General features: G+C 38.0%; 1 long non-coding RNA gene across 1 annotated transcript; it reads left to right on the top strand.

The window, feature by feature from the left end:
- The first annotated feature begins 597 nt into the window (after positions 1 to 597).
- Positions 598 to 7,982, top strand: LOC135461991 (uncharacterized). The gene is made up of 2 exons (XR_010443420.1): positions 598 to 1,802; positions 4,937 to 7,982. It is a non-coding gene; the product is annotated as an uncharacterized LOC135461991 (long non-coding RNA).
- Positions 7,983 to 8,228: the final 246 nt, after the last annotated feature.

The following is an 8,228-nucleotide window of genomic DNA, read 5'->3' as shown; positions in this document are numbered from 1 at the left end:
CACAAACGTAAACTGTCTAAAGCTAATCCGGATTACCATAGCGGGCTATGTGGGCGCTCTGCAGCAATCTGAATGATTGAATCCATGATGATAATTGTTAAATTTGCTTCCAGATATATATAAATGAAGTTGCTATGTATAAATAATGCAACAAGATGATAAATTCTTCTCCATTTTCGTTTTCGAGAAAGTTTGTAAGCTTGGGACGATAAGTCCCACAACAGACATTCGAAGCAAAATAACAACAACGCGTGATATTTGGTGATTTGTGAGCTTTGAAAGGCCTACAGTTGCAGATTTATTCCTTCTGTCGTCAGTCATTAAATAAACTTTAACTTTTTCAGAATGGGACTGATAATGTTTTGAATAGCACGCTGAATTTATTTCTGTCGTGACTAAGGATTTTGGTCAATTTTCCAGAACGTAAGTCAAAAAGTTTTAATCGATGGTTAAATATTTTCTTCGTGAAACGGGCGAGGCAAAATTACTAGTCGGCTTACTAAGCTAAGCTTTTAGACTTTTTGTGAAAAGGACGCAGGGCTGAGTGTCCCATTACCCGTTGGGGAACAAATTAAACCAGATGAAGGAAAAAACTATTCTCAGGCACTGGTGTCTAATACAACACTTGAAGTTTTGTCCACAATATATGAAGTTTTGTCCACAATATTTGAAGTTTTGTCCACAATATTTAAAAGGCTTGTCATGGTAAGAAGGTGAATCGGATCCTGTACATGTGAGCAGCAGAACATCGAACAGACTTTGACATCTAGATTTGACACCCATGAAAGGCCACATCTCAAACTTGTCAGGCGAAAATATATCTGGTTTAGCGCTGCAACAACTGATAAAATCGAGCAACTAATAGAACATCCCAGTAACACATATTATTCTGGGTGTGCTAAGAGTGTGAAGAATAACTGTATCCCACATGTACCTTTTAATTGTTCAGTCCCTCTGCTTGTTATATATAGCAGGAGATGTTATGTTTTAAATTCAGTAATCTGAGTTTCCAGTGGGAAAAAGAAAGCTCTGAATTCGAATTCTCTTTGAAAGAACAACCCAATTTCCATAGTGACATCGTTCTTTTATATCCAAAATAAATTTATTCACTAGAGTTCATGACTGTACTACAAAGAAATCAGAGATATGGATTTTATGGATTCAGAAAAAAAAAACAAATAATATAACCAGAGTTTATTAGGAAGAATATTTGAAACACACCTAAGGCATTTTTTCTAATGTGTTTTGTAATTAAAACTTTTGATCATTAATTCCTGTGAGGCCATGGGATGCATGACCAGCTTTCGAGTGACGTCAGCGGAAAAGACTGCGTCACTGACTGAGTTAAAGAAATAACTCCCGTCTGACTGGTTAAAACTGTTATATGCCAATGATTTCGATTTTCTCAACGTCCTCGATGTACATGTACTTTGACCGTCGATATATCGATGTATAAAAATGAAAAGGTATGCTTTTTCAATTTTATGTGGGAAATCGACACCTATAAGTAATAAATCTTGTGTTGTCTTTTCTTCTAAGGAAAAACTTTTGGCAACACGAAACCAGCTTATTGTTTCACCATATGTCCATGGAGGGACTCTAGATGTGGACTGAAAGGCTTGTTAGTATTACACATTGTAGCAACAATAGATTGATAATACTGCTGAAATAGGCCATGGAATTGTTGCCAGTATTTCGATATTCATGTATATGCGTATTTTAGCTGCCTGGATACCTAACGTTACCGCGGTGGGAGGAATTGCTTTGGGAGTGGTCATCATGGCAGGTTTTCTGTGGAGGAGGTAAGTGTCGCACTGAAATGTACGCTGCTGGAATAAATGTCAAATTAGTGGAGACAGACTAATTTGTTTCCAATACGTCTAATTTAACACATCATTGAGAAGTGAACGTATTTACCGCTTACGTATAACTATTGGTCAACTATCATACTATGGTCGCTGCTCTGGTTTTGCTGTTTTTGCTGTTTTCTTTTATAATGTTTTCTTGTATAAAGCAGGATTCAGCTGGCAGACTAAGCATCCGGACTAAGTCTGATAGCTTTGCATTGTTTTAATGTTATTTGCTTAGTAAATGTAATAAGTACACAGCTTCTGGGTAATTCTAGAACTGTGCGTAAACTACTGTTAACATCTTTGCCTTTGTTTTACCCAATTGTTTTGGAACATTGTGTGTAATATGTTTCTTTGGAGAGTGTTTGGAACATCGCGTGTGATATCCTTCGTTGGAGAGATTTTTGGAACATCGATTGTGATATGCCTCTTTGGAGAGAGGTTTTAAAACATCGTATGTTATATGTTTCGTTGGAGAGGGTTTTTGGAACATCGTTTGGTATATGCTTCGTTGGAGTGGGGTTTTGAAACATCGTGTATAGTATGCTTCGTTTGAGGGGTTTTTTGGAACATCGTGTATGATATACTTTTTTGAAGAGGGTTTTTGGAACATCGTGTAGGACATCAAATTGCTTGTTGGAGAGGGTTTTTGGAACATCGTATATGATATGCTTCGTTGGAGAGGTTTTTTTTGGAACATCGTGTATGATATGCCTCGTAGGAGAGGGTTTTGGAACATGACACATGTAACATGGCGTATGTGACATGGTGAATGGAAGAGGGTTAATAGGCTATTTGACGGGCCTCATGTTGCAGAGCATACTGGACAGGGTTCACGTGACATGGCATATTGAACAGAGTTTATGTGGCAGAGTGTATAGGACTGGGTTTTATATGTCAGAGCGTGATAGTCAGGGTTTATGTGGTAGGTCGTGACAGACAGGATTTATATGGTAGAGCTTACTGGACAGGTTTATGTTGCAGAGCGTATTGGAGAGGGCTTATGTGGCACAGCGTAATGGAAGGGTTGATGTGGCAAAGCATATTGGACAGGGTTTCTGTGGCATGGCGTGTGGGACATGGATTATTTGGCAGAGCGTGATAGACAAGGTTTATGTGGTAGAGCGTATTGGAAGGGTTCATGCGGCAGAGCGTATTGGACAGGTTTTGTGTGGCAAAGCGTATTGGACAGGGTTAATGAGGCAGAGCGTGTTGAACAGGCTTTTTGTGGCAGAACGTATTAGACAGGCTTCATGTGGTAGAGCGCACATGTAACACACTGTTTCAACTTTTATTTTGATAAATATACCTATAGGCCTATATGTAAATCTCATCTTGAAATAATCGAGGGGAAATAGATTCCCACTCTCTGATTGGTCAATACTGGCCAAATAATGGAAAATCCGTACAGAGTGAGGCTTGTATTTATTTAATAAACATTTTTTTGCACACGCACAAACATTTGTACTTTTGTAGTCAACGTTTTGTTTCAAGTAAACGTCTAAAACTGATTCCTTAATTTAAAACTTTCCAAGTCTCAACGGTGTACCTGACGTACATCATTCATGTTTTTAACTTTCAAGTCTCAAAGGTGTACCTGAGGTACATCATTCATGTTTTTTTAACCTTCCAATTTTTTAGGTATACCTGAGGTATATCTTCTTCGTGTTTATCTTTTTTGGTCAAAGTTGCTGTGGTGTATCTGAGGTACATTCATATCCTATATTCAAAGTGTTCTGAGTTCCTGAGGTATTATGAGGTATACCTGAGTTATATGCATATGGCTGAGGTATACTTGGGGTACACCTCATCTATACCTCACACTGAAGTGTACACCTCAAGTCTACAAGGGTTCCAGCTGTTGATTAGTCCTTCAGGGTAAAAATTCAAACTGAGATATGGTAATTACGTTTAGAATAAATGAAAGATATTACACAGTAAAGGTTGAATAGCATAGATATATTTCGAGTGGGAGGTGAAAATGATAACTTAGAAGACGCGAAATATCGTGAGGCCGCACATGACGTCTTGTGTGACATCGTGTCTTGTCCCTTGACCGTTGAAGTGTTAAAATTGAACGAATCTGTATTATGACGTCATTTCGCTGAACTCGGATTGGAACGTCATCAAACAAAATGTTCCTTGTTTCGTGATGGCGTCAGGGTGTGTAATAACAAATGTGATCTGTAACCAAACCAGGGAGATATCGCCTATCAGCCAAGAAAATCCTGACATTTCACCTTTTTATGAATAATAAAAGGCTTTTTTCACTCTTACGCCACCCATGTTAAGAGTATCTTTGATATATATGAGTATTTGTGATATTTGACACACATTTGCAAATTTCCAAATTTGTACTGGACTAGGTTTGTTCCAACACTTACACATTTTCTAGTAAATTTTTGATAGTATTAATCATTCAAAATTGATAATTTACACCCAGTTACACTAGTTTAGTCTGTATATTCAGTGCTATAAACTGTGGAATTTTTCGCGCCGCCTGCTCGTTTATTTTATGAGCTCAGCAGTTTTTACTCGTATTACATTTCCTCGTCTATAATTGGAGGTGTAATCTGTTGGGATGTGAAATAGAATGGAAAACGGCCTACTCATAAGTATAGTCTATCATAAGTATAGAGTTTTCTTGGACAAGTTTATTAATTAAGACGAGAAAACGTATTTTGTCAAGGGCATGTATTTAATGCATATGGCACTTTGCGTGCGTGCCGCAGTTTTTCAGCTCACTCCGTGCTGTAAACATATAAACAGCGTTCTGTTATGCGTTATTCTTGGTATATAATCGTCGGTGACTTCATGAAAATACAGCATTGGTCTTATTTATTTGGTGGGCGCAACTCGAGTGTAATTCGAGATGCTTAACATCTTTCCATCGCAAAGACACGAGACCGCCTGGCTCGCGCGCACAAGTCGTACTGGTATGTCGTTGAAGAGTGTCTTAACCTCTATATTGGGCCAAGACGAGCAACGACGCATACCTGCTACCTGAACGAAAAGTCGTGGAAAGAAGTAAATAGTTACACCAAACAACAACTTCAACACGAAATATTACTTTTGTTCAATTACAGAAGAAGATCAACTCCAGGTACTGTGAGAGAGCATGATTGGATTACAACTGCACCGCCAAGGAGAGGGTTGCCTGCGTTGTGTGTCAGTGACGAGAGTGGCTCACCCGAGCCCGAGAGCTCAGCGCAAACCGACATTCACCAGTATGAGCTGATCGACAACGCTCCTCCTGACCATGTGTATTTGAACTCAGAAGAAAACAGCACAACGTATTCGAGTCTCGTGGCTGATGATGCATCCTCTAACACCTATTCCACCCTGAAACGTCCTTACAGCAATGTGAGGGCCACCAATTCTGACGCTTGTCCAAACAAAAGGGACACCTATTTGACGCCCATTAAGTCTGATTCCTGTGATTCCCGCTAAGCCGAGAGAAATGACCAATGGTACTGTGGGTACAGCTCAGATCAGAATTGGCCAAAACAGTCAGACAAACATCTACTCTCTTGTGAAGCGTAATACATATGTCAGGAATCTGAGAATCTCGATTAACATGCATAAACATCTCGCAATAGAGTTTTTTGGTGAAACTGTATGCTTTCCGAATTTTTCCACTGGTGATTTTCTCTTTTGTGAAGGTAGAAAAGATCTAGACCACGTTAAATTTATCTTATTCATGGGCGAAAAATTGATGATGATGCGAGAAAATCACATTCTAAAAACAATTAATACCCCTCCCCCTCCCTTAAAAAAACACCTTTAATAACAAGAAACCAGACAAGTAATGATGATAAATATATTTGTCGCTCGCAAGAAAAGAAAGTCGTAAGAAATTATAGGTCCTATAGGAATCAACTTAAAACCTATGGGGCATCTACCGGAGAACTGTCTGAAGTCGATAGAGCGTCAATTAGATGTTTTCGTCAAACTGTCCGGTAAGGTGGCTTGTTCGATTCCTGCCAAGCCTGGTTCTCCGCTATGCTTTACGTCATGCAGAGAGTCTATCCAGTGTATGGTGAATAACAATTGTTTCCCAGAACCCGGTGCATTTCATCGAGAAACCTAACCACCGTGAGTGAAGAATCTGGAGAACGCGAGACGCCTCGCGTTTGTCTTAACAACTAAATTAAATATTGTGGCAGATCTGTGTACATATCTCATTTGTAACATATTCTTGATGATAAATATGAAATGTTTAAATGTAAAGCACTATTTTTGACGTCATTTGTATAGTTGCAATATTTTTTGATCAAAGATGACCAAAAATCTACCAGACTATTATATCGTTCATCATGAGAATGGGTCCTAATAACTGCATTGTAAATTAAATATTATATATGGCAGATCTCTGCATATATCTCCTGTATAACATTTTTGATGATAACTGTCGAATATAAAACACCATTATTCTTTGATGTCATTTGTATAGTTGTACTAATCTTTCATCATAAACTATCAAAGAAACTATTAAATTACTATTTCGTTCATTTATGGTACAAAGATTTATAAGGACCGGAGAAAATCACATTTTGATTTAAAGAACAATGAAAGGAGTTAATACTGAAATTTGATTAACATGCTGTTATTCAATGTTATTTGTAACTTTGATATTTTTTAAACAATAAAATACGACAGGCAGTATTTCCTAGAATTGCGTTTGTTAGGTAATTGCCTAAATGCTCTTGATATGTTTTATTTTGTATGTCAAAGTAGTTATTTCACTACGTAGACACATACGGGTCCACGCAGGCCTTGTGCGGGACAACTATTGTTTTTGAACATATTATATTTATATTGTTTTAAATCTGTCAGACCGTTTGACCAATCCCTTGGAAGATCTGCAGCCACAATTTGCCGGATGTGGAGTTGTGCGATTTGCAAAGATGTTTTTTCCTGGTCATGGTCTTGAATGGCCAAACTAGATATTGTGCCAAACCTTTAAAAGGGTTGATTTTGGAACCGGTCGTTCCTTTTTTTCCAGACTTTTAACATTTTAGGTAGTGGATAAAATTGTTTTAAAATATCCAGTAATTGAAAAAAGAAGTCGTCATCAACAGGCTTCGATCTCACCTACTTTGACCTATGTGACAACTGTATTTCTCTTGAAAAACATGCTGACATGAAAACATATACAACCGTCTTGCCGATATAGCCACACTCTTTGGTGCTGGGTACACGTTTGTCATTAGTGGCCTACCTGCCAGCGTGTTGTTATTGCGTGTCAGAGATCGGTATTTTGCTGCTAACCCTTTTAATGTGTCTAGGAATGGTATTGAATATTATCAAGATTCATTCATTGTTATTGATAGTAATTATTGTAATTATATAATTCGACACGTGTATCTTAAAAATGTACGATGCAGTTTAAAAGGACTGTGTTTGATTTTTCAGTCTTTACGTACGGTGCTCTTCACATTATAGACTATAGTATAGTCCTGATCAAGACAAAGCAATCCGTGATCTGTAACTGATATGCAGAACATTGTAACTGATAAATTTATAACATAAGTGTACTTACAGGTTTTTATACTCTTTCTTGCTCCACAACAGAATATTGTGTACAATAGCAATATGATTACAGTGATTAAAGGAGAAGACAATTTAAATATCAAACAAATACCATTGAAAAGAGTATGCATTTTGTCACAGGTGCATGCCATAAAAAATTCTAATATGTACCTCAAGTTGATAAATTATAAATAAAGTCAGCTCCAAAATCCGCTGTGAGCGACTCCATTTTGCCTGAGAAGTAGTCCTGAAGTCTTCTGTGTTAGGAGGAGAATTGCCGTCGGAAACCGCTGAAGTGCCGTTTTTACATTCCCGGTAGAACTCTTCTTTCAAGAAGGTATCGAACAGTACAATTCGTTTTCCACTTGACGGTCGGGAAACCGGAATGTTGGACGTAGGTTCCCAGTTTACACGAACAAGCCGGCAGTTTGAACGACTCTCATTGGCTGAGAGGCAACACACTCCCAGTATAAATTACATGATGTTAAAGATGGAGGACACAATGAACTCAGCGATTTATACCAGCTTTGCCGTTTTCAGACTTTACGTGTGTGGCAAGGAAAAATTAAAAAAATTATGCTGCAGGCACCATTAGATAGATGGTCTCTTTTCAGCCTATGTGTCATTGCTTTAGGTTTTCTTCTCCTTTCTTCTGTAACGGAAAACGTTGTGGTCAACTTTTCGCAAATGTATCTCTTTCCGACATCGTTGAAGACGGGTGTCCGCTTGTATAATATAACTATGTGTTATTCAAATTATATAAATATGTGTATTTTTGCTAAAAGAATCCTGGTACAGTCAACGTCAACCTGTTTCTAGTCGTAACCATTGGAACCTAGACCAATG

This window comes from Liolophura sinensis, chromosome 1 (genome assembly GCF_032854445.1).
Source record: "Liolophura sinensis isolate JHLJ2023 chromosome 1, CUHK_Ljap_v2, whole genome shotgun sequence".
NCBI classification, from domain to species: Eukaryota; Metazoa; Mollusca; class Polyplacophora; order Chitonida; family Chitonidae; genus Liolophura; species Liolophura sinensis.
This window is presented reverse-complemented; position numbering and strand designations above follow the sequence as displayed.